Genomic DNA, 14,293 nt, shown 5'->3' with positions numbered 1-14,293 from the left:
CCCACCACCCTTCACCCCCTACTGCCCTGCAGTCTGCCCCCACCCCTCCACCTGCATGCTAAGCCAGCAGGCCTGGCCATGACACAGTGGCTAAAAACAAGGGTGGCAAATCTGTGATGGCAACAAGTCCTCCTGGGCTAAGTGGCAAGTCCAGCCCTTCAGCCTTATATTGCTCATGATGGGTAATGGATGGATGCTGGCTAATTAATTGGAAGCCCATTACAAACTTGTTTGAGGTTACTGTTCTAAATACCCTAGTTGCCAGTCAAGATCTGATAATTTTTGAAAACATTTTAACCATCTGCATCTTAGTATGACAGGAATATGAAACAAACAAACAAAAAAAGCGCAAATGTTACAAAAGGTGAAGTAATCAGCAGGCTTATTATAGACACTGTCAGGTTGCTCAGGTCCCTTGATTTAAGTTGGAAAAAAAAAAAAAAAAGTACCGGTGCAGATGGATTGCTCATGAGATGTATTCAACGTTGCTAGTCCAAACAGCATAATTTTTAAGGCTAAGCATTCCCTATCCAGCAATGTTTGAACTGAATGCTTTTTATGGATGTGATTAGTTCACGTAGTTGTGTGATTATGCACATGGGATCTGATTCACAGGATTGCTTCTTTCTTCCTTGACAAAGGATAGATGTAAAGAAAGAGCCGAAAAAAGTTTGTGCTGGTTAAAAATATTCATGAAAAGTAAAACTTCAGGTGTAGAAAAGCCACATAAGGAGAAAAAATGGAGTTCCTAGGTCTTCTGAAATTTCTACCGTGCAAAGAGTTTTAGTGTTTAAGGCTCATAAAATAGATTGAGAGTCCAGTGACATACAAGAGTGGATTTTTTTCTCTGCTCTCTGTTTGGCTATATATCAGTAGGTCTTCTAGGCAGAAGAGAAGTCTTGCTGACTGCATCAAAGATTCCTTACTAGGAACATACCTTAAAAAAAAAGTAGGTCTAGTTGAGCAATGTTAATCAGTTATTTTTTAGTGGAGATTTTGTTTACTTAAAATATGCATCACCCAAAAATCTTTTTTTTTTCTTTTTTTTTTTTTTTCCCCTGAAATGTAAACAAGAAAATAAAGTAGTTGTGTTTGATTAAAATGTGACTTGTCTGAGAAACAAGCTGCAGAAGTCTCAATGAGACATAGCTCGAGCAGGGAAAACAAATTAGACCCAAGGACAAGAAGTGTTCAGACTGTGCCTTTGAGGAGACATTGAAATAAAAATTTCAAACTGAAATGCTTCACCTTTCATCTGCAAAATTGCTTGTCTCAAATAATTCTGTGAAAAATTGCAGGTAGCCGAAGGCAGGCGGGGAGGGCTGTGGCGAGTGGCCAGGACAAATGGTGAGGCGTTGACTTCTGACATGGGCAGCCTTTGGACGGGAGCAGTCACGGCTCCGGGTGAGATGACTCAGGCACATTGCTGCTATGTCCCTGCAAGAACAGGAGAGAAAATAAGCATTGGCGTCACATACTCCTGCAGATCTTTTCTGGTCAAAAGGTGGGCTGCTACATAATTAAGTTAAAGTGCATTTTTTATGGTTCTAGGGTGACTATGTGGTCTTCTGATTGAAGGGACAGCATTCATCTGTTCAAAGGTAAAGGTGCACATGGCCATTGTTCATCCCTGGAGGTCTTGGAAATAAATCATAAGGGACCACAGGAGAAGTCAGCACTCTGGGAGCTGCAGAGAAGATGTCCTGGACAGGGAGGGTCACAGGCAGCTCCTACCCACTGGATTGTTCAATTTTGCTTTACACCTTCCAATTTCACCCTGCTGACTGGGTTAACTTTTGCAAGGCAGCTTTCACATGGGCACTTGTCAGATCGAACACTAACAGCATCTGTTTGGACTAGGAACCACCTGAACAGCTGCTGTAGGAGGCCTAGCGTAAGGATATTTCTTGGAGGTAAATCCCCTCTCTTACCAAGAGTAATGAACATGAGCAGAGGCTCATACCCAAGGCACCATGGCATTGCGCAGCTCCTGTTAAACCCTTAGGGAGGCAGTTACCTTTCTGGTAGCTGTGCCCTTCATAAAGCATCAGCTCTTGCATTATTGGTGAATTTGCATGTTCCCATATCCAATAACTCTGAGTAAGTGGCATATTTAGAGCATCTATCATAGCATTAAGAAAAGGTTTCTGCCATGCTGCGGTGATGGAGAACATTTTGTGACACCCTGGAATTGAATCTCCCTCTTCTGAACATACCCTCTGGCTTTTGATACATCACACTCACTTCCTGCAAACCACATTAGTTTTGGAGGCATATTTGTTTTAATGCTTTTAACTGCCTACGTCACTCCTGAGAAATGTTGGCACATTAGTCTAAAAATCAGAATAATACAGGACTGAATTGAAAATGAGGAGTATTGCTGACACTCAGGACAGTACCAGGGAAGGAGAAGCCTGAAGAAAACCAGCAACTTCTGTCTCCGCAACTGTTTAAAAAATTACAATAAAGATCAACAGAAAGTTGGAGGAATTTAGTCCTTAATACAGCCAGGCTCCTGCTCCTCCCTTCCCTGCTATTTTTAAACAAATTACTTTTAATATTACCTAGACATTAATGTTTTAGATTGAGTACTGTTCATGCTCCATAACTGCTTTTCATAAATGTTTTAATGGTTCCAGGCCCAATTCCACTGAGGTCAATTAGGAGATTCCAAATAAATCCTTCCTTCCCCTCCTTGCATCAGTATGCAGCTAGTAAGAGGGCTGACATTGGCCTGTGCTTTTGTCTTAAAATAATCCAGAAGACAATTTTCCTATGGGAAGAACTATCACTACATAATTTGTGGGTGGTACTTAAGGAATGTTACCCAGGTAAAAACACTTATCTTTAATTTAGGGCCCAATTTTCAGACATGCTGAACACGATTCTACCTGAAGTTAAATATAGGCTTCAGTGGCCAATACCTCTGAAAACCAGAACCATAATTTCTAACACACCTCATTTTGTCTCAGGCATGTATTGTCCAGAATTAGGTTTAGAGTAATTTGGAGGCAGATTTCAATGCGTTCTTTCTGCAAATATCTCAGCAAAATGAAATGGTATATTACAATAAAGTATGTTCTGTTTTATTTATATCTTAATTCCATGCCTGTGAGTATCTGACTTTAATCAAATTCATTTTTAAATGGATCTCAAACTTTAAATAACTAAAAGCATCTTTCTTCGCAACAAGATTATAGCAGGTCTTTGGTCTGATATGCCATAAAAAAATGGAAGATGAGCTGTAAAATATCTTGGGAAATATTGATTTTCTTATTTGTTCATATTACGGATGGCTTACTGGATAAATACTACTGTGGTTTAGTGCAGAAACCTGAGTTCAAATTTCTCTTGTATCTCTGAACTTGCAATATGTCCTAGGGCAAACAGTCTACTGAATATGGCCCTAAGCCTCTCTGTTACACTTGCATAAGTCTCTGAACCACAAAGATCTAGCTTTAATCATAACTGCTTTGAGAATATACTCCTTTAATGCTATTTAAATGCATTTTTGTAAGTATTTTTTGGCATGCCCTAACTACAGAGTTTCACATTTGTCTAGAATGTTTTAAGAAATCTGAAATAATTTCTGGTATTAGAGACCAAGCTTGAAATTGTGCTGAAGAGACAGTTCTCACAGAAAGACTTTTCAGCTGAATTAATTACAATACAATCAATTTGTGGCATGTGGGACAAGGAACATCTGGTGATAACCTTGGCTGATCTTCCTGTAGATTGCATTCATGAAACTGAATAGTTTTCTGGACATATTGAAATAGCCATTATGCCCTTTCTCAATTTATGTACTTGTGATGGTTTTGGCTATCTTGATAAAAAAAAAAATCCCACACTTAGGTCAAGGACTCTGGAACCGTTAGCTTTTAGTGAGAAATTACTTGCGGACTCATTATATGTTTATTGTCTAAGGCTTCTTGTAATAGGAAATCTGTTTTGTACATTAGCAATGTACATCATTAGCTTTGTATATTCCAACTGGAACTATTAGAAACACATCTTCCTCCAAGAAGAGAACTTGAAACAATTCAGCAAAAGAAATAAGAAATCAAGCTGTGCCATTCTTTTCATTGTCTTCTAGTTATATTATCTGTGTATGCATATATGTACTGAGGAAATTTAATGGCTAAATAGCTCCAAGATACTTCTAGCTTTTTGAAAACAAAGACAAAATCATCAGTCTATGAAGATGAACCAACCCTACAACACTGGGAAAAAATCCACATATGCTCAGTACAGATCTATATTGCCTTTTTTATTGTCAACTGCCCTATGCACATGCAAAATGTCACCCCTGCAATCTGGTTGCATTCTCCGTCCACTCTAATGAGGAGTATAAGACAGGAAAAGACACAGGGCAAAAGAAAGCCAAGCTGCTCTAAATGTTCTCAGTGCCAAAATACTTCTGGATTGATAGAGGGTGCTTTAAATTTTATAAACATAGATCTCTCAGGCTTGTATCTGGAAATGGAAAACAATTACAGTGTAATCATGTACCATAAATGTACTGAATCCCATCGAACCTTCTAATGAAATAAAAAATCCTGACACTTGCTGGAAGAAACCTTTTCAGTTGATATGGCTTCTCAGAAAATAAGGGACAGCTTCACCATGCAACATTTTGTTTTGCAGCTGCACCCTGGCACCCACTTCTGAAGCAGGAAACCAACCTGATGTGGGCAGATTCCAGTTGCAGTGGCAATAGGCATTTAACAAAGGAGAAGTTCTGTGAAATGGGTCCATTAGGGATGTACCTCTCAGCTTTCTCTTCATGGCAGTTTTACATCATTGTGAAGTTAGTTCCTAGCAGTAGCAGCCCAACTTCAGCCTCTGCATGACGGCTTCCTCCCAGTGCTCTGCCACGTGATTCAGCACAGAAGTGATTCCCTGCATGTGTGGTTTTACAGCATACCTGCTGCACATCTCTTTCTTTCCCAACACAAAAACCGGTAGCTGGGGTTCTTCAGGGACACCAGTTTGGATGGAATTGGCTCTAAAAGGTTATAATAAATACTGCTTCCCATTTGCAAGAGCTGGCTCACATAACATTCATTGTGGTTTCCAGAGGCAACTGGTAGGGGAGTGATTTTGGCTTTGTACAGAAAACATATACATATAAATATTGCCTCTTATGGCAAAGAATTCTTTTTCTTAGATTCTTAAGTCTTAAACTTCTGTATACCCAGATTTATGATTCTCTGCCACTGTATTTATTGTAAATTGTGAGTGTTTTGCTTAGTTGCAGGTAGCTACAGGGTTTTAACAATCTGCAGAGTTGGATCACTGAAGCACTGTTTAAATAAGAAAAAAAAGTCTATAAAATCCTTTTGACCTTCACAGTACCAACAAATAGAGCAAACTTGTTTTACATTAGACTTTATTGATACTCAGGGCATATACATTTTAAATTATGCAGTCAGTCCAGGAGAAAACTGGTTTTCACTGCATATCAGATACATCCAAACACGTATTAAGTGTCTCCTGAACCTATAAAGAAATATTTCTATTCTACTTAATAAATATGGGCCTGATTCTCTTACTTTCACTGGTGTAATTACATTGACTACCACAAAACTACAGCTGACTCATATCTATGAAAATGATAAAGCCAGCACTTTTGTCGATCACAGTATGTAGCCTAGAGATATAAGTGAGACTTTACTTGAAAGTCTCATGCCAGTTGCATTAAATCTTGGTGCAAAACTGAAAGGTAACATTTTAAGAAATATGTATTATAAATAGTTTATGAAGCACCTTTTTTTTTTTTTTTTTTTTTCCTGTTTAAGTTACTGGTATTCAAGACTTCATATGATTTGTGAGATTCAAAATAAAATTCCCAAATATGTATATTTTTTCCCTGGGGATTTCATATATTTATGTATATGCAGACTGTTTTGTTTAGCTTTATTTGAAAGCTATTTCACAGTACAACGAGATCCTATTTTTTTACAGCCAATCAAAGTTGTGCCTTACCAGTAATCAAGTGTTCGCTTGTACAGCAAAGCGAAGCAATGCCCTATGAAAAATTAAGTTGTATTTATTTTTTAATATAGTACTCAGAATATTAGGTGTATGAATCATGTAAACCAGAATCTAATTAAATTATCAGTTCCCACAGCAAGTTCTGCATCTTCTACAAATATATCTAAAATTATATTAATCATATTCCTGCTTACGAATTCCCCAAGCTAAAGGTTTTGATGTTGCCTTCTAAATTCTTAAGAGAAATTATGAAAATCCAAATACTAACAGGGCAACTAAAACCTCCCCATTGCTTTTCCAACAGTCTTTTCCAATGTTAAGTTCTGACCCTCAAAGTCACGGTCCTGTTTGAGTATCAACAGACACTTGCAAGCATGGCAGGCTTTTCTGCTCTTACTGGGCTCATGGCTGGCACAAAAACATGCAGCAACAAGGAACAAACTAATCAAAAACCTATCCAGAATTTTATGTGCGCTTGTCAGCCTGCATTTTCCCCCTAGGCTGCTGGGATTCAGAGCTGAGAAGTTGTGTTTGGTAACTGAAGAACTTGTTCTCCAACCTCATTAATCACAGCTGGATATGTAACAGGTATCTCACACAACATCTTGGCCAGAGTGCCTTCTAGCAAAGGAAATACCTACTGTCTCATGACCTGCTGCCGGTCTTGAACTGCTGGACAGTGAGTCCATGTAGACTTTTCCTTCTCGAGCCAACCCACCATCCAGAATTTAATGCAGTCAAACAAAGCTACCCGTGTGGTACTAGCCCAGCATTTATATATATATATATGTATATATATATATATATATATATTTTTTTTTTCCTAAATGGAAAGGGAAAAATGTCATTTGAAGCAACAGTTCCCTTGTTTCCTTCCTGATATACCGCACAGCTAAGTACAACAGTTTTTCTATCTGGTTTAGGTCTATTGCTCAGTTTTGGAATTTGCTTCCTTTTGCAGGGTTGAGTGATTGTCAGGAGAGGGCACCTGCAGGAGAAAAGACACACTTAAATGAGACTTCATTTCTAATGATAGTTACATTACAAAATATGTTATATAAGTGTACTTGTCTTGTTGACCAGAATTTACACAAATATTTGAATATTTACACAAATATTGAAGTGTTCTCTCTTTCCATTCACCTTAACACAACAAAAAATTAAGCTGCTAGTTGTGGAATTCTCTGCCTTGATATGGTATTTGCAAGCATCAAGGACCTATGTGCATGCAAACATTGGTTACAAGCAGCTACTGTCTGAGATAAAGTGATACAGGTGAAAAGCCTAACCCCAAGTAGATTAAAGCTATGATCAAGTTCTCGTAAATGATAGTGGCATACTGAATTACTGCTCTTTTGCCAAGACATAGAAGCCACTAGCAATTCTGCAAGCAGTAGTAATTTGATTGCTCATGATCACTTATGATTATTTGAACATACCTTTGAAGAGCTTTATCTTGCTGCAAAGACTGGTGGGGATGTAATTCAAGGGCTGCCCTGAATAATGTCCTATCTGCATGCAAAACTTTGAATATGAGTATGCTGCTGCTGTTAATTTGATTTGGCTGGTTTCTCAGAGGGTGTGAACTAAAGCTGAACTTACTATTACTCATCAGTGGCTAACACAAGCACTTTACAACAAATAGACTAGCTCCATTTGAGTACATTTCAGGGATATCCTTTGTGTATTCAGAAAGGACAGGCAAATTATTTCAGAATTAAATGTGTAGAATGACCCAGTTTATTGCAGCTTAAGTAACTGTGGAACACATTTTTGAGAAATCCCAGATCCATAGCAAAATACATTGCCTGCAAGGGTGCAATAATGATGAAGGTCTGGCTATTTTTCCTAAGCTAGGCTAATTCATGAGAAGTAAAGTGCATGCAGCTCACTTGCATTCTCTCTCTCTACTATGGTACAGCCTCATCTGCCTGTGGTCACACAAAATGTCTATGATGGGCGTGAAAGTAAGTCTGTAGCTTAGTTCCTCTGCAGGATCCTAACCACTGAAAAAAGAAGACAAAAAAGAAAAGTAAGAAAGAAAAATAATAATAAAAAAACCCACCCTGGAGTAGAGAAAGCAAGTAGAAAAAAAAAAAAAAAAAAAAAGAACTTCCTCACTGTTAACTCCTCACTTCATATTTTTACGTCTTTCATGTTTTGAAGTCCTTGCAAAGTTTTTTGTTCCTTGTAGCATAGTTATCTTTAACACAAAATAATCTGATATCTCACTTATCTGCAATTTTAGAAGGCTTTGTGCACCGCATTCATATCTACCAATTGTTAAAATGACTTTATCAGTTGCCAATATTTGTTCATTCAATATGCAACAGAAAGCAATCTGAGCTCAAAGAATTTTTTAAAATATTTTCCATAGAAGTTAACGCCTGAAATACATGAAATAAAGTTCAGTATAATTAATATAGTAAAAGTCTCAGTCACCAAAAGGAAATTGCAGAATGTGGGTGTCATGCTGCTACCTGTTGCCTAGCAATATTGCATACGTGTGGCACAAGATTGATAGATATCACCCACTCAGATCGCTGGATTCAGACCTTCACCGTGGAGTTGTCAGTTGGAAAAACTGCCAGGAAACAGAGAGAGAAATAACAGATGGGAAGGGAAGCATCACAGGGTAACTTATCTCAGTGTCCAGCACCACACTACCCAAAAGATCAGCTTAAAAACAGGGGGTGCTCTTTTTTTTTTTTTTTTTTTTTTGAGTCTGTTTGTCCAACAATATATGTAAATATGTACATGTATATAAATATATACATTTGAAAACTTGCTTTCTAGCTAGGTATATCTGGGTCGTGCAAGTTGAGGTAATGATATCCTGAAATTAAAATGGCAATTCAGTTTCATAATTTTTAGTGACTCACAATGCATTACTTTTAAGTAGGATGAACAGAAAATTCTCTGATATTATAGATAATTATAATGTTATTACAGTGTTCCTGATAGCGAATGCTAAAGTTAAGATTAAGATGCAACACAGCATTTTAAGCAACTCATACCTTCTCAAAATATACTTTTTGCTAAAATTTTCCATGATCCACTTGGCTTCAAAGTCAGCTTTTTCTGAGAAATCTTTCTATGGAATTAGTTCTGCCATTTTTGAACCGAGTCGAGAAGCCTCCATATGTTCTATTCTAAATTCTGGACTTGCATAATTCCAAAAAATGGCTAAAGATAGACGCTTCAGACCTGACAGGTTTTATAATTCTCATTAGAGGAAGAAAATATTCTTAGTTTGGAGAAAATTAATTAAGTGTTTAAAAATAATGACATCCAAAACAATTTCATGCACAAGCACAAGGACAGTCTGAAGATATTTTTTCAGGCCAAAATGGTTTTAACTACTGTTATATAAGAAGGCATGCTCTTAACTGTTTAAAGTTGTTATACTTGAGGAGAACCCTATTTGTTTAGTCCCATCCATTAATAAGGATTCATTAAAATAATACAAAGCACCAGAAAAAAACTAATTATAAAAAGACCAAACAATCAATCCAATAGAGCATGAACTGAACAGCCATCTGTTGAACAGTCCCATTTGCAAAGGATTCAACATCCATCTTAGTCTCAGAAAACAGAGGAACTAACAACACAAAAGCCAAGGAAGGAGCGGTAAATAATAATGAACACAACAAGTAAAATAAATGTGAATTACAGTTGATTCTAATGGCTACGAAGGCTGTGGATGGCCTTTCTTGGGAACACAACATCAGAGCATTGACGGATAGTGAAGAGAATGAGGGAACCAACCCAGGATAAAAAAATCTGCTGGATAATATGGAGAGGGACACGATGGTGTACTGCACAGGGAGCTGCTGTCAGCAGCAGTTCCTCTAGAGCCTATGGTGCTGGAGCTGCGCTAACTCCGGCGCTAGGCCTGGCTCCATGCCTCCATGACAGGACTGCACAAACATCCTCTGCGGCTGGTTTTAAGGTGGAAACGCTCCCCTATTAACCCACAGAGAAAAGGGCCTTCTGCATCTACTTAATCGAATTCTAGTTTTGCTGACACTTGGTGCTGTTCAAAGATTTTCAGAGGTATTGAATGACTTAAAACTAGTGATATCGGGAAGAACTCTGCTGCCTCCCAGTCAGCTCCTGAAACACCCATGCACAAGTTGCAGCTCGCTACAGCCAAATCCCACACTGAGCTAGGACTTGGGGTCTCCTACGTAGAGCTGAAGGCCAAGGTAGGCAGGTGCATGAGAAGCTATTTAGCAGTGATTAAAAGAAAATACTTAAGGGGATGGTGTGGGCCTCCACCCCTTTTCACAGCTGGACACCTGAGCCAGGGTGGCAGAGAGGCAGCTCTCCTCGCAGGCAATCAGAAGTCAAAGTCTGCTGCTGTAGGTAGGTGGCTGGGCTGCAACTCTGAAAGATATGAGTAGACATCTCTATTTTCTTTTTAAAATGCAGCAAGAGGGAACCAGTCATAGGTTTATTCCTTTTTATATAATCTCCTAGAGGTAGAGCAGCTGAAAAATAAGATTTAAGTTATTCACATGCACCCTGAGCGGTTCAAAATTGCAGCTTTTAGTGCGTGGTTTTGACTTTGAGGGAAAATGAGGTGGGTTTGTCCTCTTTGTTAGGAGTCATAAGCCTTGTGGTAGGGAATGAAAGCACAGGGGCTTGCAGGAGAAAGCACACGAGAGAGAGAGCAAAAGAAGGAAGGAGGAGGAAAAGGAGAGCAAAGGCAGGAAGGAAGTGAAGGTTTTCTCCAATTCTTAGTTAATACTGGTGTAATGTAAAATATTTTCAATAACCTTGATAATGCTTTTAGGAACAATAAAATACAAATACAGAATTAATGCAAAGAAGGCTTGTGGCAATAATGAAAGGATTTTGCTGGCTTTTTTTTTTTTTTTCCATTTTTTTTTGCATTATGTCTTGACCTCAACACAGCATTCATTTTTTTCTATATCATTAATGTACGTCATCTTGGCAGATGGTGATACAAAATGATGGCTATTTTTCCATGTGACATATATGAACAGAAATACTTTCTTCTATAAGGGAGCAAACCAGGAGGAAGCCTAGTTTTCTTCCCACAGCAACCTGAGTATCTTAAGAACAAAGTGTGCTGGGAGGCCTTGGAAAAGCATCTGCCATTCATCTTAATCTTCTTGTGGGCCTTCTAGCGTTACTAGGCTTACTTCCAGTTTGGCATTTGTATCATGCTCAAATGTTGGGATAACATTTACTTTGAGAAGAACCAAAGTAACCTAATGGACCTGTTCCATCCTGCATAAGCCTACTTAAAGATACACACCTTTCCAGCTTGAGGAATATAATGTTTCAGCTCTATTCTGACTATATGGAAGCCTTTTCTCAACTAAGAGGATGGAAGAGTGCCAATAGCAGCCCTATTATTTGGCAGGCAGGAGGTAACCTTACAGTAAACAGCTGTCAACTTCACAGTCTAGCTGAATTTTAATGGTTCAAAGACTAAAGAGACTTACGATTTTGCCTGAACCCTTGGGGTCTGGGCTGAATTACTCAGGGCTACATTTAAGCTATCGCATTAGGGTCATATGACTTGTCTATATAAATTCCTCAAAGATGCCATTAAAATGTCAGTTCTTAACTTAGCTGGAACTATAAACTACTTCAGCACAGTTCAACTCTCTGATCTAGTATAAAGCAATCAAAACAGAATAAAAAGAATATTGTATAGTTGGAGGCACTGCCATTTCTAACCATGTGCAGGTGTTTGCCATTGTTCCCTGTCATTTTAGGTTGGTCTTGTTCTATGTGCAATGGAGCATTGGGCTTAGCATGAGTAAAGCAACAGTGCTTTTTTTTTTTTTTTTTTTTAATTAGAAAACAAAGAATTTGTCCTTCTGTCTTAATTCCAGTGCATAAACATCAGTCCTTTTCCTCCTTCTTAGGAGTCCATGAAAATGTAAGAAGGATTCCAAGACACTCAAAATATGGGCATCTATGTAATAAGATCCTATTGCACAAATTTCCCCCAAGTTTAGAGAAATACTTTGAGCATTTATTAGCAGACTTAGAATATTGATAGGGGCTGGAAATCAAAAAGTACCGTATCTTTCAAATTAGACCACTGGCCTGTGAACTACATGGAAACAAAAGAAAACAAAACAAAAAAAAACACACCACCATTTGAAGAGGACTGTGCTGAAGCAGTAACTTATGACTGTTTCTTATGCATGAAGAATGATCATGTAGATCTGTAGTGCAATTCTTCACCAATGTTAAGTACCTTCAGTTGTTCCTGTGGACTGTGCACTTATTTTTCTGTCAGTGGTAGTAGACAATTAAAGCAGTAATTTAATTGGGGATTCTGGAGCAAAGAGTGCGGGGATGAATATTGATACCTTAATGGAGAATCAAGCTGTGGTAATAGGTCCTAGTGGTAATGTGCAGTACGATGAGCTAGGGTTTTGATTTGAGGAAAGTTAAATAGAGATGCAAAACTACATGTCAGTGCAAAACTATAAATTACAGGTGACTAGCTACATGTATTTCCAGAACCTAGCATATTTGCCTGCACCTGGTATGCCTCATGAATCTACACCTGCATGATATTGATATTTCTATTACAGATTTGAGTAAGGCTATGCATTTTCTAACAGTGCAGATGTATACCAAGGCACTATCTATTATGAAAGGTGAGGGCAAATACAATCTGCTGTACTTATGTTTTAAGCAGTAATTTTTATATTATTCTGTTACTCCTACTCCATAGGAGCCAGAAATCCTACAGCACTTAAAAAAAATAAAATAAAAAAATATACTGCAGAGTTGATGAGTATCTTCAAAATGGACGTTGTTTGGAAGATAAAGTTGTGCCCTGCAGAGAAGGTAAAATGCAGATTTATTGAAGCCAACAACAATAACAAAAAGCTGTATATTGGATTTCAAGTCCTTTTTATATTGTAGGGTCTATAAAAAATCGGGTTCTTTGCCCTTTATATTGCAAGTCAAGCAGGAACAACCATTGAAAGTTTTTTTTGATCACCTGTCTTTTATGTTCCCTGTAATCAAATATGTACTGAATTCAAGTGATTTGAAGAGCAATATCATTTCTTTACTAAAAACAAAGAAGAAAGATGAAATTGTTCCTAATGTCTTATCAATAACAGTTCTCTTTTGATATCCATGGAAGTTCATTTTTGTGATACTTTACCAAAGGCATGGAGGTGATTTGACTGCATTCAAGTTTGCATTCAAGACTTCTGTCTCTTTGCTTATGGTAAGATATATCACCCCTGCAAAAACCCAGGTAAAGCAGGCTTTATGCTGAGGAAATAAACAGAGCAGAAGGATTGGGTAGAGGTGCCCACAGAAAGAAAACAGCAGTTCCTTCACATCCACTCCTCAGTACCCTTGCAAAAAGCAGAGGCTATTATGGCTGTGTTTCCATATATAAAAGTACAGCACTGCTTCTTTCAAGACGTTACTTTATGCTTTACATGTCCTTGTTTCTTTACCAACCGGATCTGGTTTTCCCACTGTGCTGCCCTGCGTGGAGCTGTGATGAGCCTCTGTGTTGTGTGGACTTTGCTGTGTTAAACTGGATGTAATAAATCAGAGTCAATGCATAACATGAACTGTCAAGCAGTAGTTGGAAGTTCAAATATTGAGAGCTTAGCTTACTTATTGCCATGGCAATCACTATTAAAAATATTTTTAGCTTATACTAAAGGTACAGAAAAATGAGAAGCAAAAGGCATTTGAGATGTGAAGTACAAAGACTTTAATTTTAAAAAACATTGCATATCCCTTCAGTGAGAGGAGCTTTTATAAGGGAACCCTGCGTTTGACAATCTGGGATGATTAAACTTGATATTAACTGTCTTCTCAGGGACAAAAAAAGAAAAGGTAAGTTCAGCTAGGTTGGTGCTGCTATTGTTCATAGTCTGAATCTTGTTTTTATGAAACAACTGATCATGGCCTGAACATCATGCAATATCTCTGCCTTGAATAACTCTTGGCACCTTGCTGCTGCCTCCAGTTTCTAAAATACAGAAGTTAGTAATAGCTATTTTAACTCATAGCAGTGCTCTGGGGCTTAATTAATAGTTCTTTATAGAGAAGTCTAACAATATTTGTCAATATGTTTGCTGCTAGGCATTGCACTTTTCTCATCCAATGTTCATAAAAGAAAGATGATTCCTCCTCCCAAAGTATTTTATAATAATTTATTTCAAGATGTAAAATACATTCCTGAATTCCTTGTTCTAATGTCCATGAATGATGCTGTCTAAGAAGCATGATAAAGGAGATTTTTCCTATTAGAAATGTCAGCGGG

General features: G+C 37.9%; 1 protein-coding gene and 1 long non-coding RNA gene across 3 annotated transcripts in view; both read left to right on the top strand.

The window, feature by feature from the left end:
- LOC311441440 overlaps positions 1 to 3,252 on the top strand; it is a 102,351-nt gene extending 99,099 nt beyond the window's left edge. Inside the window, exons 6-7 of one of the 2 annotated variants that reach the window (XR_014695967.1) lie at positions 1,299 to 1,404; positions 1,552 to 3,252. This is a non-coding gene — a long non-coding RNA (uncharacterized lncRNA). Of the gene's footprint in view, positions 1 to 1,298 lie in introns of both variants that reach the window. The other variant, XR_014695968.1, reaches the window with a different exon arrangement.
- A 7,029-nt stretch (positions 3,253 to 10,281) lies between these two features.
- Positions 10,282 to 14,293, top strand: part of NLGN1 (neuroligin 1) — a 423,737-nt gene continuing 419,725 nt past the window's right edge. Inside the window, exon 1 of the mRNA XM_084528874.1 lies at positions 10,282 to 10,365. The gene's annotated coding sequence lies outside the window, so the exon portion shown is untranslated. The remainder of the gene's footprint in view (positions 10,366 to 14,293) is intronic.

Source organism: Aythya ferina (assembly GCF_964211825.1).
Source record: "Aythya ferina genome assembly, chromosome: 9".
NCBI lineage: Eukaryota > Metazoa > Chordata > Aves > Anseriformes > Anatidae > Aythya > Aythya ferina.
The sequence above is the reverse complement of the archived record's forward strand: the minus strand, read 5'-3'. Positions and strand labels throughout refer to the sequence as shown.